At 43.0% G+C, this 14,658-nt stretch overlaps 1 long non-coding RNA gene across 1 annotated transcript; it reads left to right on the forward strand.

Moving 5' to 3' along the window:
- The first annotated feature begins 637 nt into the window (after nucleotides 1-637).
- LOC128833461 (uncharacterized) lies at nucleotides 638-6,093 on the forward strand. Its single transcript, XR_008444241.1, has 3 exons — nucleotides 638-793; nucleotides 2,539-2,635; nucleotides 5,861-6,093. It is a non-coding gene; the product is annotated as an uncharacterized LOC128833461 (long non-coding RNA).
- The last annotated feature ends 8,565 nt before the right edge of the window (nucleotides 6,094-14,658 follow it).

The raw sequence follows: 14,658 nt of genomic DNA on the forward strand, positions 1-14,658 counted from the left end.
TTAATGCACTCAGCCTACTACTAATGATGATACAGATGGTAACTGTAGTTGCCTAATGGGAGTGTGTTGCTATCTGTGGCACAAAAGGGGGGCCAGACTACAACACCAGATTATAAAAGGATTGTTATGCTTAAATATAAGGTAGTGTCATATGTACGCATACATACTATACATATGTAATACATGAAGGGGGCGGGGCTAGCTCCCTTTTATGGACACCCAGCCAGCCAGTTAGCTACAAAATCCCTGTTAGTAGCTATTCTCTACTTGCTTTACTTGTAAAGGGTTAAAAAAGCCCATAGGTAAAAGGAAGGGAGTGGGCACCTGACCAAAAAAAGACAATGGGAGGGCTAGAACTTTTTAAAATTGGGGAAAAACCTTTCCCTTTGTCTGTCTGTTGTTGTTCTGCGGAGAGAGGAGACACAGAGCAGCAATGCTGTAAGAAGCTAAACCAATATGAAAAACCATCAAATCATACCTAGGAATTACTTATCTGAAACCCCAGATATGTAAGTAGATCAGGGAATGTCTAGGAAGCCGTGATTAGGGTTATTTCTTTTATTTCTAATTGGCTTGTGGACTCCTCTGTGCTAACCCCCAAATGCTCTTGTTTTGCTTGTAACCATTTAGATGGACCTCAAGAAAACCATTCTTGATGCTGTCGGAGAAAAACAGAGTTCTCACTCTAAGGTTGGGTGCAGCAAGAGATACACTTTATTCTCTAGCAATTGCATGGCAGGAGAGAGTGCACTAGGACACAGGGTTTCCCCCACCTAGTCAGGTCTCTCTACAGGTAAACAATTACAGCAAGCATTTATACCTTTTGTTACATACAATAATGAGCAACAGCTGCATTTTGTTTATACATAGGTCACCCTGATATCTTATTTCTCTTAACAATTTCTGCTATTGTCTGCATTCCATTTTTATCTTAACACAAGATCAAAACAAGAACTCTCACAGTTTTTTTCCACTTGCTCACACACACCTTGCTTCTACAAGTCTCGCGTTATTAGGGTTACGGCTAGCCTGACTCTTGCTCATAGAGGGGACTGTTTGCATTGAAATCCCCTTCAAATCCCTGTCAGTTCCTGCTCTACTTCCACAATGCTTATTTGCTCTTTTTAAATCTAGCAATAGCCTAAGTTCCAGATGTATTTTCTTTCTTTTTGTTTTTAATAATATTTACCTTTTTTAAGACCAGGATTGGGGTTTTGTGTCCTAAAAGGTTTGTGCATGTTGTTTAATTAGCTGGTGGCAACAGCTGATTTCCTTTGTTTTCTTTCTCAGTTCTTCCCTGAAAGGGGGTGAAAGGGCTTGAGGGTACCCCACAGGAAGGAATTCCCAAGTGTTCCTTCCTGGGTTCTCAAAAACGGTTTGGATTTTTTTGCACTTGGGTAGTGGCAGCATCTACTCATCGAAGGTCAGAGAGAAGCTGTAACCTTGAGAGTTTAATACAAGTCTGGAGTGGCCAGTATTAATTTTTAGAATCCTTGCAGACCTCCACCTTCTGCACTTGAAGTGCCAGATTGAGGAATCAGCCTTGACAACATATATACCCATATATACTGCCAACATATCCATATTATTAATATATAATAATTATTTGGAAGTAACTCTAAGGCTCAATCATAAAAACTTCATTCCTCAATCAAAGTCCCGAGACTAACATTCCTAGACCCACCATAAGGGACTAAAATCAATTGGAAAATAAAATTTGTCCATCAGTCAGACGAGGGAACATGCAAACTAAGGGACAGATGGGGCATGAATGTTTGGATGGTAAAGTAAGGTGACCACATAACAGTGTTTAGCCCACTGGGTCATGTTCAGTCCATGGACTATGCTTATCCAGGAAGAAATATCCTCCCCAGAAAAAGACAAAAAGTGGGGGAATGTAGAAGGAAGAGAGCCTCAGACATAAGTCTTTGTATCAGAGGCCTGGTGTGAGGCCTAAACTAAAGTAGTGGTCAAGCCTTGCTAATATAAAGCAAAATTAGCAAAAAACAGGCCATGAGCAGAAGTCAGGCTCTGCCTGCATGCAAGCTCACAGAACCCGGCAAGAACAGGGCTGGTATGGCAAAAACACACACATTCCTAAGAAGTGCTAGGCACAGGGCATGCATACAAACACATTCCAGAAGGGTGATACCAGAACACCTCAATACAAACACATTCCACAAAGATAACAGGAACACGCTGACCTCTCTTAAAGAAAGGTCAGGATGACAGTATGATGGATAGAAATGTTTTGATCAAGCCAACAGGTATGAGGTAATGGGTAGTAGCTAGCCATGTCAGAGTGTGACAACTAACCATGTCAGAGGGGCAATATGTAACTTGTTTGTACTGGTATATAAAATGAAGTCTCAGAGGGAGTGTCTTTGGCCGGCCTAGGTGAAAATGGAAAGTCCCACCACTGACAGCTGTGACCATTGTCACCAGCATACATGTCTGAGTATCCCTGTAGAGTCTGCCTGTGCTATTACCGAGCTTCGTTGGCAATAAACCTGACCTAGTGCTTTCGTACCTTAACAGATCTTGTGGTCATTGGGCAGTTCGATCAAGGCCAGTTGTCTGCACAGAGCTGGGACGGCACAGAGAGAACACACATGCAGCCAAACATCTGATAACAGTACTCACTTAAAATCTATCTCTTTGCAATTAAATTAAGTTGTGTTATTTTTAATCTAAACCAATTCAGTGCTATGTTTAAACTCAAGTGTTTTAGAACTCCAGTTAAAGTAACACGCAGTTGAATATTTACTTCTTAACAGGGCAATGAAACTTAACATTTATCAGATTGTTTCAGGACAGGGCTGGATATTTCAGAACACAGTTTTGGGGAAAACTCATGGTTAAGGTGTAAAGTCACATCACCAGCTGTTAACCAAGGCTGGTGGAGGCCCGTGAAAGTCTGAGATATTGCAGGCAAGCTCCAGGGTCCAATGCATTGGACCAGGGTTGTCTGGTATATAGACAAAGTACATGTTTGTTGTTGAATGTGGGCCTCTCAGGCACAGAGCCACATGGCAAGATACTGTGAGGCACAAAGGGTTACAGGGTGAGAGGTGACACAACTCTTCACTAGTCTGGATTGCACCCCTGAGTGTGACAACCAGACTTTAGAATATAAATTTCCCCCGCTTTCCTCCAAACTCTCTAGCAAAGAAGGTAGATTCTCATTCTTTAAGTCCTTCTTATTGACATTCTACAAAGTTAAACAACAACCAAATAAGTAAATAAACAAACACATTAATTCAACTGGGACATTAAAAAAAAACAAAACAGCTAATTGAATATTAGAGTTACTATAAACATGATACAAATGTTTCCTTGAAATGTTTGTCAGAGTTACCAAAAAAAAAAAAGAAAAAAGAAAAAAAAGAAAAGGCCAAATTTGAAATTCGATTGATGGATTTAATCCAAATTGTGAACATTAAAAATTATGACTAGCTTTATGACATATACCACAACAATTACATAAAGTCTAGAACATGTATCTCAAATCTATTTACAGTTTTTCTGTCAAAACCACTTTTGTCCATAGAGCAAATTAAAACAAGAACTAGTTACTTAGATGCTCATTAAGTTAGTTTTAAAGGATGCATGGAAACTCCAGTTCTGCCCCACAGGTCGTGTAAGACCAAAGCTCAATGGTATTTTGGTGGCAGTTCCATGACAGTGGCCCTGCTTGGTGATAATCTCTGTACAAGCTCAGTGAACCAGCCAGGAGAGCAGCTTTGCAGTTGCTAGCATGGAGCTCCCAGCTTCCCATCTCTTTCCCTCAAGCTGCTTCGCTGGTGTTTTAGTGGTTGGGAAAGTCTCTCACCCCTCCCAACTGCTTCACTGGGACCTGTCTCTGCTGCAACATTAATTTGAACACTGGGCATCCTGTATAGTTTATGATACATCCAGCAGGTTACAAGAAAAACAGAAATAGGAAGGGCTGTGGATTTGCAATGTGGCCAAGTTAACTTTACTGTAGGAATCTTCATGTTTAAACCATTACAAAGAAATTCTGAACAATGTTAATTTTGAAGTCCCCAAGATTTGCAATTGCCCTGGAATTCTAAAAAGAGAAATGCAATGGCTCAGAGTATGTACTAAGCAGCCTTATGGTGTGAAGATAACAGAAATCCTAAAAGCAGACAGGTACTTCTACAGTTGCATTGAAGAGTGAGCACTTCTGATGATATACATGTGTCACCCACTGGTCAGTGTGTATTATGCATCCCCCTCTGCAGAGGCTGTGAGTCTGTTACAGCATACAGGTAGAAGCTGGCTCTTTTGTTCAAGCTGGAGACACTTGTACTTTAAGTTTTGAGGTTCTCTGGTTCAAAATACAGAGTATTGGCCAAGAAGGCACAGCGGTCATCACACGTGCATGCTTGACAGCACCTCCATCCTTCAGAAACAAAGGAGCAATTTTATGCTCAATGCGGCTCCTCGTGTTTGCAGGATCTCTACCCAGGTATTCTGTAACACATCTCCAAGAATGCTGCACTGCTGTTTTCAAACATGCATCATTTTGTTAATTTCCAATTTTTCACACTGCGTCATTCAGGATGGACCCTGGTGTGAGGACTAGTCCACTCACTGACTTTCAGTGTTTCGGCCTTTTGATTGAATTGGGTTGAAAATACTTTTCTACTCTGGGAGCAGCTTACCTTCTTATCATCAGACTTGGTCAGTGCCTCAGTTTCCCCTGTTGGGTGGGTGATTTAGTCTCGGCTGAACCCTTCCCACTTGGGGCAAACAATATAGTCAAAAAGAAAATCAAGAAAAATTTCTGAGGTGCTTCCTCAGATTGGATATTTCTTCCAGTCAGTTTTTCATGTTCAACAATTTCCATAGATTGCAAAGCCAGAAACGATCATAGTGATCATGTAGTCTGACCTTCTGTTTAACATGGGCCTTAGAACTTCCCCAAAATAATTCATAAATCATAAATCCTAGGAAAACATACAATCTTGATTTAAAAATTGTCAATGATGGAGAATCCAGCACAACTCTTGGTACATATTTCCAAGGGTAAATTACCCTCACTGTTAAAAAATTACACCTTATTTCCTGTCTGAATTTGTCTAGATTAAAATTCCAGCCATTGGATTGCATTACACCTTCCTTTGCCGATTGAAGAGCTCATTGTTAAAGATTTGTTCCCCATGTAATTAATTCTAGATAGTAATCAGGTACCCCTTAGACTTAAGGCCTCAGCTCTTTTAAAGCAGCCTAGTATGATTTCCTCTGTTCTCCTCAATATGGACCTGTTTTGGGGACTCTCTCAGAGCTCTTGGGGCTCCCCGTGCACATTTAAATATATGGAGACTTTCTGCAGTAATTTCCATTCTTGCAAGAGAACCTGCTATACATAGCCATGTCTGGAAGCTCTGGCACAAGAAAAGACGACCTGGCAGTGGGACAGTTTCATAGCAGAGGGGAACAGAAGGAGGATGGAGGTGTTTTGGGGTACCAAGGTCGGTGGTAAACTGCGACTGGACCCAACTTCTCTGACAATAACATAAGCCAAACAGAATGGTATAAGGTGTAAGGAACAGGAAAGAATTTATTCATAGGCACTCACTGAAACATACAAATATATATTTTCCCTGATCTAGGAACATCCCCAAGTGCATTTAATATATGATAAGGGCCTTGTCTTTTATATATTTATAATTTTAAAAAGGAAACCGAAAGGGATTTTTATTGAAAGGAAATAGCAAAACATCCCCCGTGCACCAATCAAAACACTCTCACACGTGTTTGCAATACACCACCACAACCAGTTACTTTTATTAAATGGAGAAGAACAAGCTATTATGGGTGATACAAGGGCTCCTCTGTGGATTTTTACCAGCTCACAAGATTCTTCACAGCCCAGATGAAAAGGATCCAAGGATTTTAGAAGCAAGGCGTCGTGTGCCAGATTCTCAGAGGTCCTGGACTGACGATCTCTGATGCCATCACTCACTTTTCATAAATCAAAAAGAAAAGAAACACTCAGATTCTGTGTTTATATCCATTCAAATAAGGGCATTGTTACTTTCAAATCAAAGGCAGAGCAGGAATTTCCCCCTCACTGGATTGTGAGTGCAAATATTCTTGGTTAACTGCAGAGCAGGGGATTCAACTGTTCAGCAGTGGGCAGGAGGTGTTGGGATGGGAGAGGGAAGAGCAGGGGCAGGAAGAGGCAGACCGAGGGCAGGGCGTGCTCAGGGGAGGAGGGGAGAATGAGGCGGGAAAATGCAGGGCAGAGAGGGCATCGAGCACCCCCCCCTGTGAAATCAGAAGTTGGCACCTCTGGGCCCAGGTGACCACCTGGGGTGCTGGACTTGGCGGGCACGAGGCTCAGGGTGCTGTTTTTGGTGTTAGCGACAAAAGAGAAAATAGAATGTTTGCAATAAAATATTTGACAGATCCTAGAGTATAAATCTATTGTCTTATATGAGAGGAATAAATCGTGCATGCAAACCATGAATCAAAGTCTTGAAAAGGACTACAAATGCAATAAAATATTAGGTGTTCAGAAGTTTAACAAATGAGAAGGGGTGGTACCAAAGATGCTCCTTGCCAGGGGCACCATTTGGTCTAGAGCCAGCTCTGCACCCAAATTAACTTTACTGTGGGAACCTTCATGGTTAAACTGTAGCTTGAACAGCTGTTTAATGTACTCATGTAGTGCACTTTCGTTTTCCGAGATTCATATATTCCAAGGGCAGAAGGGGACCATCGTGATCATGTAGTCTGACCTCCTGTATAATGCAGGCCATAGAGCTTCCCCAAAATAATTTCTAGAGTATTTTTTTTTTTTAGTAAATCATCCAGTTTTGATTTAAAAATTGTCACTGACAGAGAATGCAACACAATCCTTGGCAAATTTTTCAAATGGTAAATTATCATCACTGTTAATAATTTTAGCCTTATTTCCAGTCTAAATTCTCTAGCTTCACCAAGTATAAGCCTCAATCAGAAACCAATGCGTGGCTAGTTATATTACTTGGTGTGTAATAGGTTCAAACATTGTACAGTGGGCTATGGCAAACCGTCGCTGCAGAATGATGCAGGCTGTTTCCTGGAGACTTTACTTTTATTCATCCCTGTTGTTTTCTCTCTTCTAAAATGAAACAATAATGTAGTCATATGCGGTGAGTCTGGCTGCAGTCCTTGTCCGTATTATGATGCTCTGGTGACATACAGGGGCCGTAAAAGCGGTTGGAGGAGAGTTATCCTAATCTTTGAACAAAACATGGCTGACGTAACTGGCCCTATGCTGTCCTCCTTGCAAGCACTGTCTTAGGGGTGGTGCTGGACCTGGTGCTAGGGGCTCTCAGGTCTCAGGAGGGCAATCTCTATAGCAATGAGCATTATGCTGCTACTACAGGACTGGCCACAGGCAGCAGAGTTAAGCATCTGCAAGTAAGAGAAGTCTACAAGGGTCAATCCAGCCCCAAGACAGTCCAGAATCAGGGTAGCCACAGGAGCCTCCTTTGTCCTCTGCCTCTGGGCTGTGCCTTGTGTGCCAAGCCTCCAAGAGCATTAGACAGCTCACATATATGAAGGAGAGAAACAAATAGTTCTATTCACACAGTAATGTCTCCTTAGTAGAATCCTAAACTTACCCACCATCTACAGCAAGGATGAAACCTAGTGCAACGTCCAATGCGCCTAGTCCCGCGAGGACATCGGAAAATGTAGCATCCACCCCTACGAGCGAAACATGCCGCAGTTCCAATGATACCCCGGTCATAAGCTGCACAAAAATAATAAAAAAAGAGGCTTGATTTTCATTCACACGGCAGGATAAAAGAATTGTGATTGCTATAATGGGCATTTTTCATTCAGTGAATTTCCCATTCACTGAGACCTCGACACATCAGCCCAATTATCCTCCTGTACACCATTTTACTAGATCTGTAACAGTACTTCAACGGCTGTAGTTCTCTGCACATTCAGTGGCTGCCCCTAAGAAGAGAACGGAGTGAATTCATGAACCAGATGCACTGGCTTCTTGGCGGCACACTGCAGAACATTAAAACAGAGTCTGGGTGTCCTGCGCAGTAAATTCTTTGGTGCAGGGTGTGTGTCTCTGTTAATCATTAGCATAGAGCCTGGCACAACAGGTACCAGTCCATGACTGGGGCTCCTAGGCGGTAACTCAATAAATAAATAAATAAATAATGCAGAGGTATTGTCATTGCTGCAGAACCTGCTTCAACTTGACATAACGGCATCTCCGATATTGAAGCCAAGCACAAAATATACGACAGATTAGGTCTGGGGGACAGTGTAGCTAGGGCATTGAGATAATGACCTGCCACTTTAAAGATTAAGGTTTTAGTCCCAGACTGTGTACTCTCCCGTTTGGGTGTGAGACATCAATTAGTAATAAGGGATATGAAAGCTCTGAATAATTAACACTAATGAGCAGAAGAAGTTAGAATCTAATTCATGGTCTCTTGTTTCCCAACCTGGATCCTCATCCCCTAGAACAAGGTATATTTTCATCTGGTTAGGTGAAAAGAAGAGGACACATCTTGAATGTGTCCCACACAGATGTTCAGTTCTGCTTGGCCTCAGGGCTACCTTGATGGGGGGGAGGAAATGAAAGGGGAAGTTTGTGGAAGGCACCCAAAATGTTGGAGGGATGGGTGGGCTAAATTTGATTGAGAGCATTGCCACCAATATGTCCTTTAGATAGTGTCCACATGCATCCTTCTTTACTTGTGGACACCAAAACGAGACCCAGTTGTCCCATCAGTGATCATACCTGTGCCTAATACAGAGGTAAAATACCCTCTCTACTCCTACTTGAGATTCCCCTGTTTAGGCAACCAAAGTTCACATTTGCCCCTTTGGCCACAGAGTCGCACTGGGAGCTCATGTTCAACTCATTATCCAGCATTTTCTCCCAAATCCTTTTCCGAGTCACGGCTTCCAAGGATAGAGGCCCCCATCCTGCAAGTAAGGCCTACACGCTTTGTTCTTTGATGTGGACATTTATATTAAGCCTTATTAAAATGAATATTTTTTGCTTGCACCCTGTTTACCAAGCGATCCACATCACTCTGTATCAGTGATCTGTCCTCTTCAATATTTACCACTCTCCCAATTTCTATGTCATCCGCAAACTTTATCAGAGAGTTTATGTTTTCTTCCAGGTCACTGATAAAAATGATATATACTGGAGGACCAAGAACCAGTCCCGAAGGAACCCCATTAGATAGAATGTGGGGATATTTTTCCAGATCATAGATCCACCACATCTGAATGGATTTTCATCGGCACAGCAAAGGCACTTTTTTGACTGCAGGACTATTTCACAGCCAAATGTGAAGTATCTACTGCAAGCCATGTAAGCAGTGCATCTCTTTAGAAAACATTTTGGGAAAAAATAACACAAAGTTTTAGTCAAACTTAGTACATCCTCACAAATATCTTTCCATAGACTCCCCACATTTCATTAAAACCTTACCTTGAGCACTACTTTGTGCCACCAAGAAGAAGAGAGCAAAAAGAAGATAAAGTATCTTCATGGCTGTTGTTTGGCCAGGAACTGAATATCACTTGGCAGAAGAGACTCCAAGATAGACAGGAGAGGGAAACTCTTTCAATTTATAGGGTGCTGGGGATTGTGAAATGCTGATCTGTCGAAACCTTGTTTTGATACAAGTGACATTTACAAGGTGTTTGGTGCAATCTGTTAATTATAAAGATATTTATTTGTACAGCACCATAATAATTCCTGGAGGATTTCAGGAAATACAGTTGACAACTCCCTGCATTCGGGAAGTTATAATATTAATATTTACATTTAGGAAACATCGCCTGCCTGGTCTAAAGCCCTTTGAAGTCAGTGGAAAGCCTCCCATTGATGTCAGATGAGGGTCCTAGTGTACAACACAATTCCAGAATACAGCTTTACCTGGCAAGCAACTGGGTGGGTTTTTGGAGTTGTTTTGTAAAATTTTCATCAATATATTATGTGTAATTTTGGAATTTTCCTAATTTCATGCATCAAAACCCACTAAAAAGAGGGTTAAAATCCTCGTTTAAGTGAAAAATAAAGTGAATCACTTTGAAAATACTTTGTACCAGGAATGTATGGGGTTTTCCCCCTGTAAATCTAAACTGGGGAATTTTAAAGTTAGTGTTGCAGGAAAACCATGATTTTTCCTTTTGAATCCCCCATAACAAGTATCAGCCATAATGATAACAGTCTAAAGTACAGACATAAAGTGTTGATGTAGCCAACCTGTGAAAAGCCAATGGCATTCACCAGTGCTAAGCACCTCTCAGGATTTGTCTCATTTTTCAGGGATGAGGGAACAAAAAGTGATAGGGCTTAAACTGCAGTCAAAATATTTAGGACCATTTCTAAGGGTTCTATTGAGGAGTTTGACACCTCGGCATTCTCTGGGGGATTCATTCTACCCAGGGCCCAGAACTGACAAAATATGAACCTCCGTGAATCTTCCCAACACCCTTGAAAACCTCCTTCCCCATCATCACTTTGTTTTTTTTCCCCATTTCCACCCAGCAGGAAGCACCAGATACAGAAAGTTGAAGGTTGTGTTCTGCAGTCACAAAATGCGGGAAGAGAGGGACATCCATAGGGCAGTAAGGAGGTGGAAGAGACCTGACTCTTTAGTCCCCCAGTCATTGCCCTCTATTTCAGTTGTCTCTCTAGGGAGGGTGCTGGTCTCCTCACCTACCGCTTTCTCCACAGACACAGAACAGGGATTCTACATGTTTCCCTGCCCAGAGGGGTCACAAGGAGCAGGCACATCAGCTTGTCTGGCCACCTCACTCCCCTTCTTTCCCTGTTATGACCATGCCGTACACACAGAGAAGTTAGATAGAGCAAAAATACTCTTTCTGGAAAGTTGCAACATTACACTTCTTTATTTCTTAGAATTCAGAACGATAACACACACAACTCCCAAAACAGAATGAGAGCGAGAGAGAGCGAGAGCAGGCTGCTCCCTAAAACAGAAAGGCTCAATTAACCACATCTTCTTCTAGGCTGTCTGGCTGCTGAATGACTCTGGTGAGCCTACAGGGCATGCTTCCCTGCAAAGTCCCTTTGGCTGCAACCATGACCAGGACAAAACCTTGAGTTTTTGTTTAACGCTTTAGTTTACATTTTTAATGCAGTTTTCAATACACCACACTTTCCCCCAGGTGCAGATGCTCCAGATGGGTTCCCTTCAGCTGCTGACTGGAAACCATGCATCTGCCCTTAATTGGCACTGGCTGCCACATGGAGGACCACACCTGGTTTGGGAGAGGCTGCAGTATGTGGGTGTCAGAGATAGGGATGGGCAAAATTGTTCTAGATAAAATAATATTCAGTTCCTGCACAAAAAATAGCAAACACGTCCTCCTCTTTCCCTTCCACTGCCTACAAACTCACGTTGGCCTCTTTTCACAGCCAACTGGAAACTGGAACAAAACTTTCCTGAAGTTTGAGGAAGATTCACTTTCTCTGTGGTGCCCATGCATCCTATACCCAAATCTCCATCCCTCAGGAGGATTTGGGGGATCAATATTGTCCTTGTGCCCCATCAAACATCCTCTCCTTTAGACCACTCACAATGGAACCTACCTCTGAATAGCTCCACCCTTCCCCCTGGCTGGTGCTCCATTCCTGAGGGGAGGCCCATCCATCTCTGCCATCATCCTTCACAGAGAGTAGTTCTTGCTCTTTCAGTCGGGCTGTATGTGGACCATGGCATGGCACAATGTAAGGTCTGGGCTACATGTACAACGTAGTTTGACCTGGCTACATCACTCAAGGGTGTGAAAAACTCACACCCCCGAGAAACAAAGTTAAGCCAACCTAAGCCCCGTTGTAGACACTGCTAGGTCAGTTGAAGAGGTCTTCTATCAACCTATCTACCACCACTTGAGGGGATGGATTTACTACAGCAACAGTGAAACTCCCTTTGTCACTGTAGTAAGTGTCTACAATACAATGCTACAGTGGTGCAGCTGAAGAACTGAGGTGTACAGTAGTAGCTCTTGTTGTGTAAATATAAGTGTGCCGGCTAGTGCACCGAAACTAGCTCATCTCCTTCCCTACATGAAAAACTAATTGTTGTCAGGGGGGTGGCCGCTCTCTCTCAATGTTTCCGCTTCCTGCCCCAGTGAGCACGTAGGGTCTCAGTCGCACTGAGAGGCCCAACTCCATTAGAGAAGCCTTAGAAATGGTCTTAAGTTTTCATGGCTGCAGCTGTAGCCCAATCATTTCTCATTCTCCCTTCTCTCAATTGCGTGAATGAGAGAAATCCTTAACAGGTGCTTAGTATCTTCAGGGGCCATTGGCTCTCACAAGGCCGACACATCAACATTTCATGTCTGCACTTTCCACTGCTATTGTTTTGGCTGATGATTGCTACAGCCACAAAACCACAAGGCGAAGGGAGAGATTTCAATATTGTGGGGGCTCTGCCCTGTAAAACTTGCACATGTATGGGGGCTAGGGGCCATGGAGGTGATAGCAGGACTCATAGAGGGTGGAACAGCTGCAGCAGTGCCCGGATATAATAAAGGGTTAACTGGTTATAGTTCTTTGCGGATATGATAACCACATCTCACGGAACATCCATGTCAACGGCAGCATCGCTACCACAAACAACACTGGTGATAGCGAGTCCTCTTGAAAGATTCGTTTTTTAATTTGGACATCATTAATGAGAGTCCCTTCCAGGGAGAGTTGAGTGTTCCAGTTAATCATAGATTGCTGCAGAAAGGAAATGATCTTTGGGTGAACGCTGCAGAGAGAGGGGAGCAAGTGGGGCAATTTTCCCCAAGCCCTGGGCCCCACAGGGGCCCCAACGAGAATATAGTATTCTATAGTATTGCAACTTTTTTTATGGAAGGGGCCCCCAAAATTGCTTTGCCCCAGGCCCCCTGAATCCTCTGGGCGGCCCTGGAATGCTGTGCATTTTCAGTGTCTCAATGATCCGTTTCACTCTTTTTTTTACAATGTTCTTCAGATTTCTTGCACTGTTTGGACAGTTGCATGATTTTTGACCTGGAGTTGCCCACCTCCATACAACACACCGGGCCAGGAGCCTGCAGACCAGCTAAGATCTTCTGAGGTCCTGTTTATACCATTCATAATAATTATAGATTTGCCTATAATCTCTGTATTGGGTTGGATTGGCAGGCTATACCCTGCTAGTTGCCAAACTAGTACTGTATTTCAAAGTCTTAGATGTTTATTAATTATTATTATTATTAGATTACTTTTGAGTTTGGAACCCCAATCATGGACCTGAAACCCATTGTGCCAAGCTCTGTACAAAAATACAATAATGAGACAGTCCTTGCACCAGAGAATTTACAACACAAGTATAATAAGGCAATGGCAGACACCATCGATTCGGTCAATTTAATGTACCCTGTCTGTACAAAAGTACATCATATGCCATCTGAAAGCTTATTAAGTCTACTTCAAGAAGAGGTATGATGTGGAGCTGTCAGATGGTGCCATTAGCAGGATAAAAAGTGACACCATCAACATATTAAAATAATCCCTTTGATTATTGCTTTTGTTTCTGTTAGTTTAATGACTGTATCATTTCAAGACTTAAAATTGGATTTGTTTGTGATCTCAAAGCACCACAACAACAATCTAAACAAAACATCTAATAATACATTTTGAAAGTATCATTGAAATGTAATAGCAGTACTGACATTTTTAGTCTTATTATCATGGTCTCACTCGTCATTATGATCTCTGTTGAGAGTGCGTAGGTTACCACAGTCTTCATTGTATGTGCACAGTTCTCTGCAGAGAAGATTGTTCTGACTACAGACCCAGCTGATTGTCCAGCTACTCCTACTGGTACAGGCACAAACGTCTTGACTTTTCCTTTTTGATGCATACATTGAGGTAAAGGCAATTCAGGTCTCCGTGGGACTCCTTTTCTTTCCTGCTCCGATCATACAGCACAGCTACCAAATTCCTTGCTGAAGAAGTTGCGGCATGTCTAACACTCTCTTTCTAATTTCGCACAGTCTCAGAAGTGGTAAGCTCCCTTTGTTTTGTCAATATTAAACCCAGATTTTTTTCCCTCATACAAAATAGGGGTGTGACAGAGTCACATCCTGTTAATGCATGTGCTGCAGGAGGTATGATGCAGAATTCAGGAATCAGTGCATCATAAATTGCATACACATGTCTTGTCAGTCGTGGTGCCTGTTTCAGTACATGTTATCTACGGGTTCCATTTTTGGAAAGTAGAGAACAGCAAGGACCAAAACCTTTGTATCAGATGACGTAGTTATTATGGCTCCTTTGTCACTGTAGCGGGGTGGCCTGGCTCCCAGGCGCCCCTGGAAGGGACGAGCCAGAACAGCCGCCAGAGTGGGCGGAGCCTCTGCCATCTGTCTCCGCCCCCCAGAAGTCAAGGGGCGGGACAGGAAGTATAAAGGCCAAACCTCAGCGCTCAGTAGCTGGCCGGCAGCGGGAGAGGACAGACGCTGGTGCCCGAGCTCCCACGGGCCTGAGCCGGCCGAGAGCCCGGTATCCAGAGAAGGACTGGCCGAGCCTGCCGAGAGCCCGGTATCCTGAGGAGAACTGGCCCAGCCTGCCGAGAGCCCGGTATCCTGAGGAGTGGTCTGAGCTTCCCCCCGCCGAGGGCCCAG

The sequence above is a fragment of the Malaclemys terrapin genome, chromosome 3, assembly GCF_027887155.1.
Source record: "Malaclemys terrapin pileata isolate rMalTer1 chromosome 3, rMalTer1.hap1, whole genome shotgun sequence".
Lineage (NCBI taxonomy): Eukaryota > Metazoa > Chordata > Testudines > Emydidae > Malaclemys > Malaclemys terrapin.